Here is a 12,568-nt window from a genome sequence, read left to right on the forward strand (position 1 = left end):
GCTCTCAAAATGGAGATGATGACCTACAGTCTCCTGATATGACTGCATTTCGGTCTATCTAGGAAAAAGTGGAGCACCATATGGTGACTTCCCCTGAGCATATTCAGACTCTTTTGGTCCAGTTCGAATATCAAGTTGAAACCCTCCACGTTTGTAGATTTGCTCTTTCTGGCATTTATGAACTTTACCCTCCAGTGTCCAAAGTCCATTTCTGGCTTCTGTTCACCCAGCATACGGATGATATCCTCTGCCTTCCTTCGAGGGCCCGGTAACCAACATCTGACATGTTCTGTCTTGCGTAGCTCAGTGTTCACAATAGTGAACTTGGGCCGACCGCCGGAACTTATATTTGGGATTACCTGCTGGAGCCACTTTATGGCAGCCTCGTCAGTGCACTCCAAATGGAGAAGCCCATCACGAAAACCTTGATTGTTAAATCGTGGCTTCGTTCCAGGCTCCAGCACTTTTTCCACAGGCATTCCCGAAGGATGGTAAATTGTCCCTCTGACATGTTGCCATTCTTGGAGGAAACTCCCACGGCAGCAGTCAGAACCGAGGCTGCAGCTTGCGCATACGTCCTCTTCCTTCCCGCCTTCGTGTTCGTATTCCTGTGGGAGGGACCAGCTCATTGAGATCTCTCTCGCTGATTTGATCACCTCCCGGCACACCGGTCCTAATCCTTGCGAGACGCGTGAATATAAGCCCTGGTGCGGAGTATAATAAAGCGTTGCCCACAGCAGATGTGTTGGTCTTACGCTTCTTGCGCTACCGCTAACAGAAGAGTCTGGTGCGTCCAGTGTGGATCTTACCGGGGTTTCCAGTTTATCCCCACCTTTCGCCGGAGATTCCGCTTCCTTGCGTCCGATTTCTCTGGACGTTACCGCGCCTAGTGGTACAGCCACGTCCATGTCCTCATTCCCAAGGTGCTTCATCTTCCTTCGCAGTGCTCTCTTCTGCCGCCGGCTTAGGGCCTTTCCAGGTTACGGTGTCCGGTCGCTTGGATCTATTTCCACATACTGGCGTTAAACCAGTAGCGTTCACGTCACCAGCTACCCGTTCTTCCGCTCTTCCTGGTAAGGGTGAAGGAGAAGGTGCTGACAGGCAAGATTCAGCCTGTAGTCCTCCTCCTTAGTGGCCGAAGTTCCCTTCTGCCGAGCCTTCCTCTTCCCTTTGCGGGTAGGTTTGGGCTGTAGTACCGCGGACGGGCTGGCCGTAGTCGGATTTCCAGTTTCTCCCAAGTTGAGAGTTTCCGTACTTTCCTTTCTGGCTAACTTCACCGTAGGCACTAAATGCAAGCTTTCCACTGAGTCGGAAAGCATGCCTTCTCCAGATTTATCTATAGGCGAGTATGAATATGGTGAGGCCTCCAAAATGCGCGTCTCGGCCGCGACGTGATTGCTCATGGTCGCGGGTGGATTCGAAGTCTGTGACTTCTTACCACTTGGAGAGTTTATATCCTTCGTTCCCATATTCATATTTTGGACACCCTTAGTGCAGTAGTGAACTACTACGGGCTCCCCCACCATGACAAGGTGGTGTCCAAGGAGGGGCAGGGTCCTACGAACCTTTCAAATCCAACTCCATTAAGACGGAAAGTTCCTACAACTCCCCCTTTCGCCATTGTGCACAGTAAAAGATGTAAATACTTTTAATCACTTTGCTTACCGAACAACTTTCCTCCCCCTCCCACCCTCCAACTGGTATAGAGTGCAAAATTCTCAAGATTAAAATCAATCACTTGAATGTGCATTCAATTCACCCTGGAAATAAAGAAAACTGAACACCACAAAGTTTAAGGAAATTCCTCCATTCGCCTGGGCATTCTCCCTAAGTCTCAGTTCTCTCTTTGCAGCTCCGCTCTAAGGATAAAGTGCTGGAAAACTCGGAATAATAGTAAGAAATTGAGGAAAAGTTGCAGCAACAAATGCACACAAACAAAAACCAAAAGCTTAAACTGCAATCTGAAAACCTCCCTTCCTGTCCCGCATCCTTGCACCTTTTTGCAAGTCTTGTAGCCAGCACAGGCTCGCGTTTTCGTGACTCCTTTATCCAGGCCCAACCACCAGCAACATCTTGAACGTCCATTAACTTAATTGAAGGTTTAAATTGCATGGAAAACTCTTTGCGCAAACAATGTTCATTGTATGGGTATGATGTGGTTTGCGCGATGGTTGTTACACAAAACCTTTTTCTTGGTCCCGTAAAAAGCGAAATACAAAGGACGGAAGGAGCGGCCGCGTTGGCTGGTCTTCACATCTTTTCTTATAACTGTTTTCCTTTTTTCCTTTCTTCACTGGAGTTTCAGTTTGGATCCTTTTATTGTATTCCTGATATCGGTCCAAATGGAACGCAAACGTCTTCCAAAGTTTTCTCATAACGCCAAAGAGTTTTCCGGAGAGTTTTCTGGTTTTCTGTATTAACACCGGAATACGTATAACCAACGAACCGCAAAACACCTCCGTTTCTTGGAGAATCCAATGTATTACATACGCGAGAATAAAATGAGGTGTGCATGGCAAGATGAGAAGTTGATGCGAAGAAAGGTTTGTTGACGTTTCTTTACATTTTCACGCCATTTGGGAAATATTACGAGGAGAAAAGTTTGCGTGTTGGTAATTGCAAGCGGTTTGGAGTGGATTTAATACAGCTTTGTGTGGCTGCCAACTGAAAATATGGCTCAAAGTAAGGTAATTGCTCCAGCAAATGCTGGGCAGAATAGGAATTAGGTTTAATTAGATTAATTGGAAAAATTGAAGGTAGCTATGGTACGACGCAAGATTCTTTTGTTTTTGAATTAAATGTGGAGGCCAAGCTATAGCGGGATGAATGGAATTATATTTTCATGGAAGAATGCTCCTCATGCTACTACATTCGCTATTTTAGAACCTCTTGGCCATTTATGGTACCGTTAAGATAAAACTACGCTGGAACATTCACTAGTACTATGCGTCCGGTTGACTTCTATTAGCTGAAAAGCTTATTTGTTTGGGGGCTAGGGTAGGCGAATGCATTTAGGCCTAGAGTGTTGGACTCCCGGTTCGGCATGTCGTCGGACTAACAACTAAACACCTTCCCATCGTCAAACAGCTATCCTGGAACCGTTTGTCACATTACTTCAAGTTACACTCCAAACTCTCCCGCCTTGCGGAGCCTTCAATTCAGGGAATTCCTTTCACCAACGAGAGGGGAGGGGAGGAAGGGAACTGTCAGTTCAAGGAACCCTCTACCACCCGGCCTCTCCACCGGTCGACCTCTATCTTCTTAGTAACGAGAAGGACCCGAACGTAATGGGGAACACGGCTCCACTTGTCAGCATCTCCTCGACAATGTTGTCTGGAGAGGGATCCGCTGTGTTTAAATAGAGCTGCTGACCTTCCACATGTGATGGGTGTCATCCACAATTCCATTGCAAAATACACACTCCGGAGATCGCACCTTTCCAATCTTGTGCAGGTAAGGCTGAAAACTTCCATACCCACTTAAAAATTGAGTAAGGAAATAGTCAGTCTCACCATGCTTCCGCTTCAACCACGGCCCTAAGTTGCTGATGAACCGCGCAGTCCATCTGCCTCTAAGTTCATTTTGTCAAGAGAGTGCCACTCGTTCTTCTCTTTTGGCTCTTCTCCGTTGCGCTTGTATATGGCTTTACGCTCCTTAGCAAGAAGGGCACCGGGGATCACTCCGGCGATCACCATCACGGCCGATTCAGAGACAGTGCCTCCCGACGTGACCTCAATCCTCATCTGGCCCTCAAGCGTTTCATAGAGCACTGAGCGGTTCCTCAGATAGTCCCTCAATATCCGTAAGAGATAGTTCGCACGCCTTTAATTCCATCTTACGGAATTAAAGGCGTTTCTGACATCAAGCATTTCGAGCAGCATAACCCGTCGAGTTCGGCGGCTATGTGCCTGCGCTCGTCGAATGGTATCCACGACTTGCATGACAGCATCAACTGTGGATCTCTGCTCTAAAACCGAACTCCCGTGGAGATAAATCTCCGGCACCACGTATCGCTTCACCGTGTCTACTTCTGATGAGCTTTTCGAGCACTTTTCCAGCAGTGTCAAGCGCCCGCGAGTTGGCGTTATGAAGACGGTAACTCGGAGCCGCTTTTCCCTTTGCTGATCAGCGCAAGTCTTGCCACCTTCTAACGAGGAAAATGCCCTCTTTCAGGCAAGCGTTGAATGCGCCGAGCAGTAGGTCTGGCAGGTGTTGGAATACCAGTTTGTATACTTCTGCTGGAATACCATCGGGCCCAGGCACCTTCTTGTTTTTCATAGAGAGGACTGCCTGTTGCAACTCTTTTATAGAGAAAAGGGGACAGTCCTTCGCGCTTTCCTCGCCGACGTCATCATCCCATACGGGGTGCACAGGGAATAGTGCCCGTACAATGCAGTCCATGTATTAGGCCTTAAGTGAACAGGGTTTCCGCAGAGCCCCGATTTTTCGGGTAATCAGTTTGTAACCGAATCCCTTCGGGTCACTTCGTCGAGAACAACCTGCCAGCAGCGAGCTTTGCTCTTGTTTATTGCTCCACGAAGTCCCCTTTTGGCTAATTTGTACTCCATCATTATGGTACATGCTTCCTCCCGGTCGCTTAGACGTTGTGTTATACAGCGGCACCTGTGACACTCCTTCCAGAGCTCTACGATTTCCACCGTCCATAGAAGGTTTGCCACGTCTCGATGCCCTCCAGGACATGGAGGCTCCGTAGGCCTTCGTTATCAGGCTCATAACTGAATTTACGGCAGTGTCGGCAAAGATAAAGAAAGAAACAAATGTCTCCATCAGTCGTGGCTCGGAGTCCACCAAATACTATCTCGTTATTTTGTAGTTTCGGGGTCTGCGTCTCTAAAAGATGTCCACGCTTTTCTAATCATAATCAGGTATATTTTTTTTCCGTATTGCGAGTTAGAGATGGTTCCCTGTGCGGGGTTGCTAGATCTCCCATCAGGCGCGCCCCTTCGTGAATATGCATATGTACGCATTTGGAGGGGTGTGTGCATGGGCATGTTTATGCGCAGGTCGGGTAGGTGGGAGAAAAACACCCACCCGTGGATAAAAATGGCTACGGGAAGAACACCCAGAACAAGAAGCCAATATGGAAGAAGGAAGGAGAGAAAAAGTTACGATGCAGGGACTCGGAACCCCAGTGCCGGCGGATTTTGGGAGTGGGCTAACAGACACCCGGCTGTCGATGTCCCTCAACTGCAGTGTCTCGGTGGTGGATTACTTGGCCACCGTTACATCGAATACTACAAGTAGCCTGGAGAAAGGGGCATTTATAATAAAAGGAGTACATCACTCAAGAGAACGCCTGTTCAAAATACACGAAAAGATGCCCCACAAACTGGTCATTTATTAGCCCATAGTGGGGTGACTACACCTGTCGGAATATACCGCAGGACTTAGTGTTTGATTCATTTAGGAGGAGCTCGACGATCCTGTGATCTCCTCCGAAACCAACGTTGATGGAGGAAGGAAATCAGGGTAGCTCCCGGAAGGCTAATAAATACGCAAGTGCCCAGTGGGAAAACCAAGCAAGGAGCAGTGTCCGGACGAATCATCGTTTGCCTTACTTGGAGGTAGATAAAATCGACCCAAGGGAGGTAAAGCCCCAAAAAGAAACCAAGGAAGCATGGACCAAGGTTGGCGGAAAGAAAAATGCGACACATAAAAGATTACGGCCCGAATTAATTATCATCTCCAAAAAAAGGTGATATGACTTACGCCGATATCCCCAAAAAAGTCAAATCCGATCTGAGCTGAAGGACCTTAGAGAAAACGTCCGCCCAAAAATGAGATGGAGCTGAAGAAGTCTACGGGCAAAACGGTAGAAAACTTCCTCGGCAAGGCGGAGAAGTCCTTAGGAGAAGAGGCACAAGTACAGGCCAGAAAGCAGGAGATTGATATGCAATGTAAGGATGTTTATGAAATCACGACCAAGGATATCCGCGACGCCTTAGAAAAGCAGTTCGGACCACTTGGTTTGTAAGATTCCGCAACCAAAGGACTGAGGAAGGCATGTAAACGGCAACTATAAGCTTACCAGCTGAAGCAGTGCTCAAACTGCTGGCGGCTGGTAAAGTGAAAATTGTTTGGGTCGTTTGCCGACTCAGTGAGCAGGTGTCCCTCAAGCGCTGCTTTAGATGCCTGGAATTTGGCCACATAGCGGTGACTGTGACATGACCTGTAGAAAATGTGGGGGAGAAGGTCATATGTTCAGAGAGTGCAAGGCTGAGCCTGAATGTATGCTTTGCAAGGAGAAAAAGGGCGCCGACTGTCGGCATGTAGCAGACACAGCAGATGCCTAGTATTTAGGAGAGCCTTGAATGCAGTAAAGAAATAAGGTTGATACAAGTCAACCTCAACCAATGCGAGGCAGGGCAAGACCTTCTCTCGCAGATCATCTATGAGAAGGGAATCGAAGCTGCCATAATCAGCGAGCCTTATCGCAATAATAAGAGCGGTGCCTGGACTGCAGATGTAATATGGGCAATATGGGCGTGCGGGAATCAAGCCATTCAAGAAGTGATGGAAAGTTGAATTCGTCAAGGCAAAAATACCTGGTATCTATATATATAGTTGCTAGTCTCGGATGAAAGTCCTGGGGGTTTAACGTGAGTACCTGCCGTGTAGGTATAATCCCACGGTCCTCTTCGGACACGGATTGATTTTGAGACCACAATCAGAGCCCCGCCATGCAGGCACAGCGGTCCTGGTTTATACTGAGTGCAGGCTCAGCATTCACACCAGTGGATGCGAGGCCTATCTAATACCTCTGCCGCAACTAAGGGGTACGGTACCCGAGTTGTACTGCCCAACTCCACGCTTGAGCCCCGAAGAGCTCTGCCCGCGATGTAAGCATAACCACAACCACAATGAAACTCCCACAAGGGGGCCAACCGCAAATAACCGGGCCGAAAACACATCCTCCAGGAGTTCTCCCGGAGCATATGCCCTTAGAAGGCCGTTCCGGTTCCCATGGTACCAGTTAACCTCCGCTGAGGCTTCGTGGCCGAAGCCACTTCAGATGAATCCCTTGCAGACTTGGGTCTGATCGCCCTCCTCGAGTACGTGGGGACGGAACTCCCCAACGGGTTAACTAGAAGCTAGTTTCGGATGCAAGAAGTCCAAACCTCAAGATCAAGAGCTAGACTTGGTGCTTGCAAATACGGGAAACGTTTCCACTTTTCGTGGAACAGGGTCGAGCTCAATAGTCGATCTGACATATGTGAGTACCACATTGGCGAGGAGAATGGTATGGTTTGTCAGTGAGCATTATAATCATAGCGACCACCAGGCGATGAACGTTCCCGCGGAGTTGGAAACCAGGGCTGGTCCGTGAAAAAGTTTGAATAAGATGCATTCATAGAGAGGCCAAAATCCCGGTGGTGCGGCTATAGAAAAGGTAGAGGAAATGATGGGGCATAACGAGAGCATGTGACGCTATTATGCCGAGGCCGCGAGCCGTCGCTAAAAAAGCGCTTAAACTATTGGTGGAATGAAGAGATCGCGGAGTCACGGGATGCATGTTTTCGTGCTAGAAGGATCTAGAGGAAGACTGGACTTCGACGAGAAACGGCAAGTATATGTGAACCTTTGAGGTAGGCTTAAGCAGGCTATGCCGAACATCAAGCGAGAATGCTTCAAGAGAACTTTGCGCAGAGGCAGACAAAAGCGCCTGAGGAACAGCGTACAGGATGGTTATGAAGAGGATGAGAGGGCGAACACCACAACTGACCTGCCCGCATCTTCTGCTCAATATGATGATGGCGCTCTTTCTCCCCGAATAAAGGGGAGCGAAACAACATAAGCAAGCATTGGACGTCTACACCATACCTGTGCTAACTGACGAGGAACTTGCACAAATTTGCCAGAGACTTGGTGATAACAAAGCACCCGGTCTGGATGTTGTTCCCAATAGAGCTCTTAAGCTCCCTGTTACGATCAGACCCGACTGGTTTATCAGCGCATTTCAAATATGCATGGTAGAAGGAGTTTTCCCCGACCGATGGAAGAAACAAAAACTAGTTTTGCTCCCGACCCCGATTAAGCACCCAGGACATCTATCATCATATCGGCCGATTTGCCTCATCGACACGGTAGGAAATATGATCGAAAGTGCCACCTACAATAGACTCCTCTTGTGGAACGTCATGTACAATGGGGTCCTGGCCCTTCCCGTACCAAAGGAGGTCACGATAATCGGTTTCGTAGATGATATAGCTGTGGTTGTCGCCGCGAAACAACTTGAAGACGTCAAAGAACACCTGGACTATGCCTGTGAGAAAGCGGCAAATACCAGCGTATCATTAGCCCGGATGATGCCTAACATTGGCGGCCCAAGATACAGTCGCAGATTACTTGTGGCCGGAGTGGTTGACTCCACACTATTATACGCGGAACCAGTTTGGGAGGAAGCACTAGCATGTGAGAGTAATCGGAGGAGGGTAAATATGACTTACTGCTTAGTAGCGCTAAGGGTGTGCAGCGCCTTCAGAACAATATTAGGCGACGCAGCGTGTGTTATTGCGAGAATGATCCCGATAGACATTCTTGCCAGTGAGACACGCTGCCTGTGCGAGAAAAGGAAAATGAATCCTCCTGAAAAGGATGCAGAATACCGAAAGGCTGGGGGTGGACGACTCGCAGAGGGGTCGCTGGACCCACACTTTGATTCCCCCATTTGAGGAGTGGATCCAGCGACGACACGACGAAATTAACTACCATCTCACGCAATTCCTGTCAGGACATGGTGGTTACAGGAAGTGTTTGTACCAATTCAGGCAGGATGATTCTTCCTTTTGTCCTGAATGTGGTTTCACACCTGAGAAACCGGAGCATGTTATGTTCCACTGTCCACGATTTTTCTCAGAAAGGAGGAGTCTTGAAGACTCCCTGAAAACCAACCTAGGCCCGCAAAACATCGTCGGGGAAATGCTGAAGTCGGAGGGAAACTGGTGTGCGGTGAACTCCGCAATAAAAGGAATACAGAAGGAATATGGAAAAGCGGAGCGCGCAAGGAGGACGCGAAGAACGGAAAGCTTGGTCGTTTAAAGCGCAGTCCACCCCGCGAAGTAATGCTTTACTGCGGTTCCGCGGGGAAGAAAGAAGAAGAAAGTGGGGGTGTTGTTGTTTTAAACAAAGCCTTAAAAAATCGGATGTAGCTTTTATAGAAAATCTATATCTCATAATAGATATCTTTCTAAGTAATCTTAATATCTATCTTAATATGTATGAGTATTTTTTTATCTTTCTACCAACCTTCCAAATTTTCCTAGTTTATAAAGCCACTTTCACGTCAAATATTAAAGGATAAAATTTTCCAGCATTCAGTTTCCACCCCATCCAATCAACGAACTTCACTTTCAGTTTTAATTTCGTGGCCATTATACGTTTTTCTGAATACTGGCTCAAAGTCACAATACTGTCTGGCTGCGTTTCAACCAAGTTGAATTGATTTTTTTACCTTTAGGGGCTTTTTCCCACACAGTTCATTCAAAGATAGTTAATTGATTTCGTAGGAAGTAGCTCTTTCAATTGCAGTCGTGTACAGGCACGGAGTCAGAAGTACCCAGAGTTCGCAGCAGTTCTATTGACCATTTTGAAAAAAGAATCTGCAGGGGACGACTGGAGGCGGAATCGATAAAATTGCGTTTGGAATGATACGCTTGGGTTTGGTTTTTAAGCCTCACAGTAGGAACAGGCGTGAATCTTTTTAGGACCATTTCAAGTATTCTATTTTGCAAATAGTTTAATATTGACCACTTTAATATTGAACATCGCTCCTAAATCTTCTCTATGGTTTTAAATTACGACTTTTATCTGTACCTTCGTCTACTTTTACGTCCTTGATATCTTTAGCATACATTCCACACTTTTACTCCCTCGTATCACTTGATTACTTCTAATCATTTTCCTTCTTCTTTCAGGTAACTTTCTTTGGTGTTCTTATCAACTTCTGTACAAATAGTCAAAAATAACTATAACATCACGTAAGTAGACACTGACCGAAATAAAGATATTTACCCTTATCAAAAATACGTGTTCACTTAATATGTGGCGATAACACCATGTTTTATTTATAAATATTTAATATAATTAAAGATGAGATATGTTCAAAGTCAACACACTTCAATGAAAGTATTTGTACACGTGTTTTCCGCATTGACGCAGGTTGGTATTAGCTTAAAAATCAGGAGATCCAAGTTCCAATCTTCAGCTGAGAAAAAGTTCAATTGGCAGGTGGATTTGTAGAAAATGAATAATTTATTGACGATTATTGGTTATAAGTATTGGGTTATTAGTAAAGTTCTTGCGGTTATTTACCCTTAAACTCAAATCACAAAGGTTTCTAACAGAAGTAAAAACCATCACAATGAACACTCAACACACTTTTGCCAATCAGGAACAAATCTATTTATTCCAATTCATACCTGAACTTCTAGAGCCGATAAAGTCGCTGAGAACATTTTTAAGGTTTTGTGTAAAACATACATGGAAAAGGGGGGGTGTGAATTATTTTTTCATCGAATATAGTCATGTGGGGTATCAAATGAAAGGTCTCGATTAGAACTTTTCGAAGCTCAGTTTTGATATTTGTTGGGACAGTGGGGAGTGAGGGGGGTCGAAAATGATCATTTCTTTAACGGACCAAATCTCAGAAACTGCCCAACCCAACAATCTGATAAAAATCAAGAGGCTGCCACTATATGGTCTCTAGGCTCCGAAATATCTTCCATACCGATTGAACGAAGTTAATAGTAGTATATTCTTATCATTTTTAGTGGTTGGCTGAAAAACCCCCTTAAGTTCATTCTAGCACCGCGAGATTTTGCAACAATGTAGGGTATAAAGCATGATCCTTCCAACTTTGGTGGAAATCGCACTATTACTAACAAAGTTATAATAGGTTAAAGTTGTCGCTTCTTCGCAAATTCAAGACTTTTAATGAGTATTTTGGCAGGCTGGGGTCTTTCCAAGATTTTAGAGAAAATGGGTAACAGAGTGACTGGTCATTAAAAGCCGACCTTAGTTTTGTCCTTTGCGGGCCTTGGAGTTACTGTCATTCTGGAGATTATTTTATCATTTTGGTAGTAAGAGGATTATATCCAAGCACTTTGTATGGATTAGGTCATTTGATTATTTTGGTTAGTGCTGAAAATGTAAATTTTGGTGATACGCCGTTCTCTTTTGCGCTGGAGTTGAGTATTACCGATGGTTTTCTTACTGTACCTTTGGTTTTGGAAACTCTGGCAAAGTAACTAGCAAAGATGTCTGGTTTACAGACCGTTGTTGTTGGACAAAGAGAGAGAAGATACAATTCCAAAAGGACGTTTTATTTATTTTGCTCTAGTTTGTCTGGTACTCCCTCATCGAGGTACAGGTGACTAGTTCCTAGTTCAGAAGTAAGCTCCCGAATAATTCGGCGCGGATTGATTTCGAATAAGGTTCTTGATTGATCATTGTTTATATCCAATAGCCAAACATTCGGGATCGTTATCTTGGAGGTTCAGACAATTTGTTCTGAACACTGTTCCAAATCTGCAGCGACAGTTTGCATTGTCATTCGCCAGCGTTAAGTTAACGCCTGGCAACTTTGCTATGCATAGCGAACGTTTTGTCTTTTGTCGTTTCTTTCTGATGAAGTCATCCGGTCTCCACAATATTCGTCAGATCGGTTATGTTTAGTTGCAATGAAGGGGTCCGTCCGCTTTCTAGGGGTTTATTTTTGCATACAATCATGCAACAAGTATTCAATCATAATCGCTTAGTATTTGGGATCGTCCGTCTTGCCCTCCGCATCGTTCCTCGAGGCCTCTTTATGCATGGGAATTTTGCGTAGAATGTGGTTGGTTATCTGATATTGGCTCTTGAGAAGGATTCCAGGGTCATCACAAGTGATGTTCTTTCTATATTGGTTTCATGGAGTACTTGCTACGCACATTTTGACAACAATGGCTTCCGAGGTAGTAGCTGAAAGTGCGTGTGCGTTTCACTATCAGAAGTCCTTGCAGTTGGCTTTAGCACAGAAGAGCTTTGACGGTGACTATCTTTTCGTTGAACATCTTCCATTTGACATCTTCATTTTTAAGTTTGAGTAGAATCCATGCTTGGTCCTACCAGAAATCTTCGGCAAAAATCCACCCTGGCCAGCCGATTCATCAGGGCTCATTCGAAATCAAAAGTACCTGTAATATTCATATTGGCTTAGCCACGTAGCCCATGGCGTATGCTGTTCCCCTTGGCTTGGGATCTTTTCAGCGCCTTTCATAGTGCAAGAAACTAGACTTCAAGCTGTTGCTTTATTGCGTTCATCTGCCAGCTCCACTTGGTTCTACAAAATGGTCAGCATCTAAGGGGGACCTCGTAGCTGGACGAATTTGCACCCAGCCCAATTTAATTCACTCTTGACCTGTCTGATTCACGTTTAGATTTGGAAGTCTAAAATTAAGGACCTGCACGAACGAACGTAGAAAAATTCCATTTCGAACTTGAAATATCTTCAGTATTTCAGATGCTCTGAGCAAGTTGTCGATGGCATTTTCATAACTTTCAGTCATTT

The 12,568-nt window shown here is 45.7% G+C and overlaps 1 protein-coding gene and 1 long non-coding RNA gene across 3 annotated transcripts in view; both read left to right on the plus strand.

Moving 5' to 3' along the window:
• LOC119653520 (ras-related protein Rap-2c) overlaps positions 1 to 12,568 on the plus strand; it is a 468,746-nt gene that overhangs the window by 322,942 nt on the left and 133,236 nt on the right. The gene's annotated exons all lie outside the window — the stretch shown is intronic.
• LOC119653521 overlaps positions 1 to 12,568 on the plus strand; it is an 85,307-nt gene that overhangs the window by 27,527 nt on the left and 45,212 nt on the right. For both annotated transcript variants that reach the window (XR_005249710.1, XR_005249711.1), the window contains one exon: positions 9,936 to 9,998. This is a non-coding gene — a long non-coding RNA (uncharacterized LOC119653521). The remainder of the gene's footprint in view (positions 1 to 9,935; positions 9,999 to 12,568) is intronic.

The sequence above is a fragment of the Hermetia illucens genome, chromosome 4, assembly GCF_905115235.1.
Source record: "Hermetia illucens chromosome 4, iHerIll2.2.curated.20191125, whole genome shotgun sequence".
Lineage (NCBI taxonomy): Eukaryota > Metazoa > Arthropoda > Insecta > Diptera > Stratiomyidae > Hermetia > Hermetia illucens.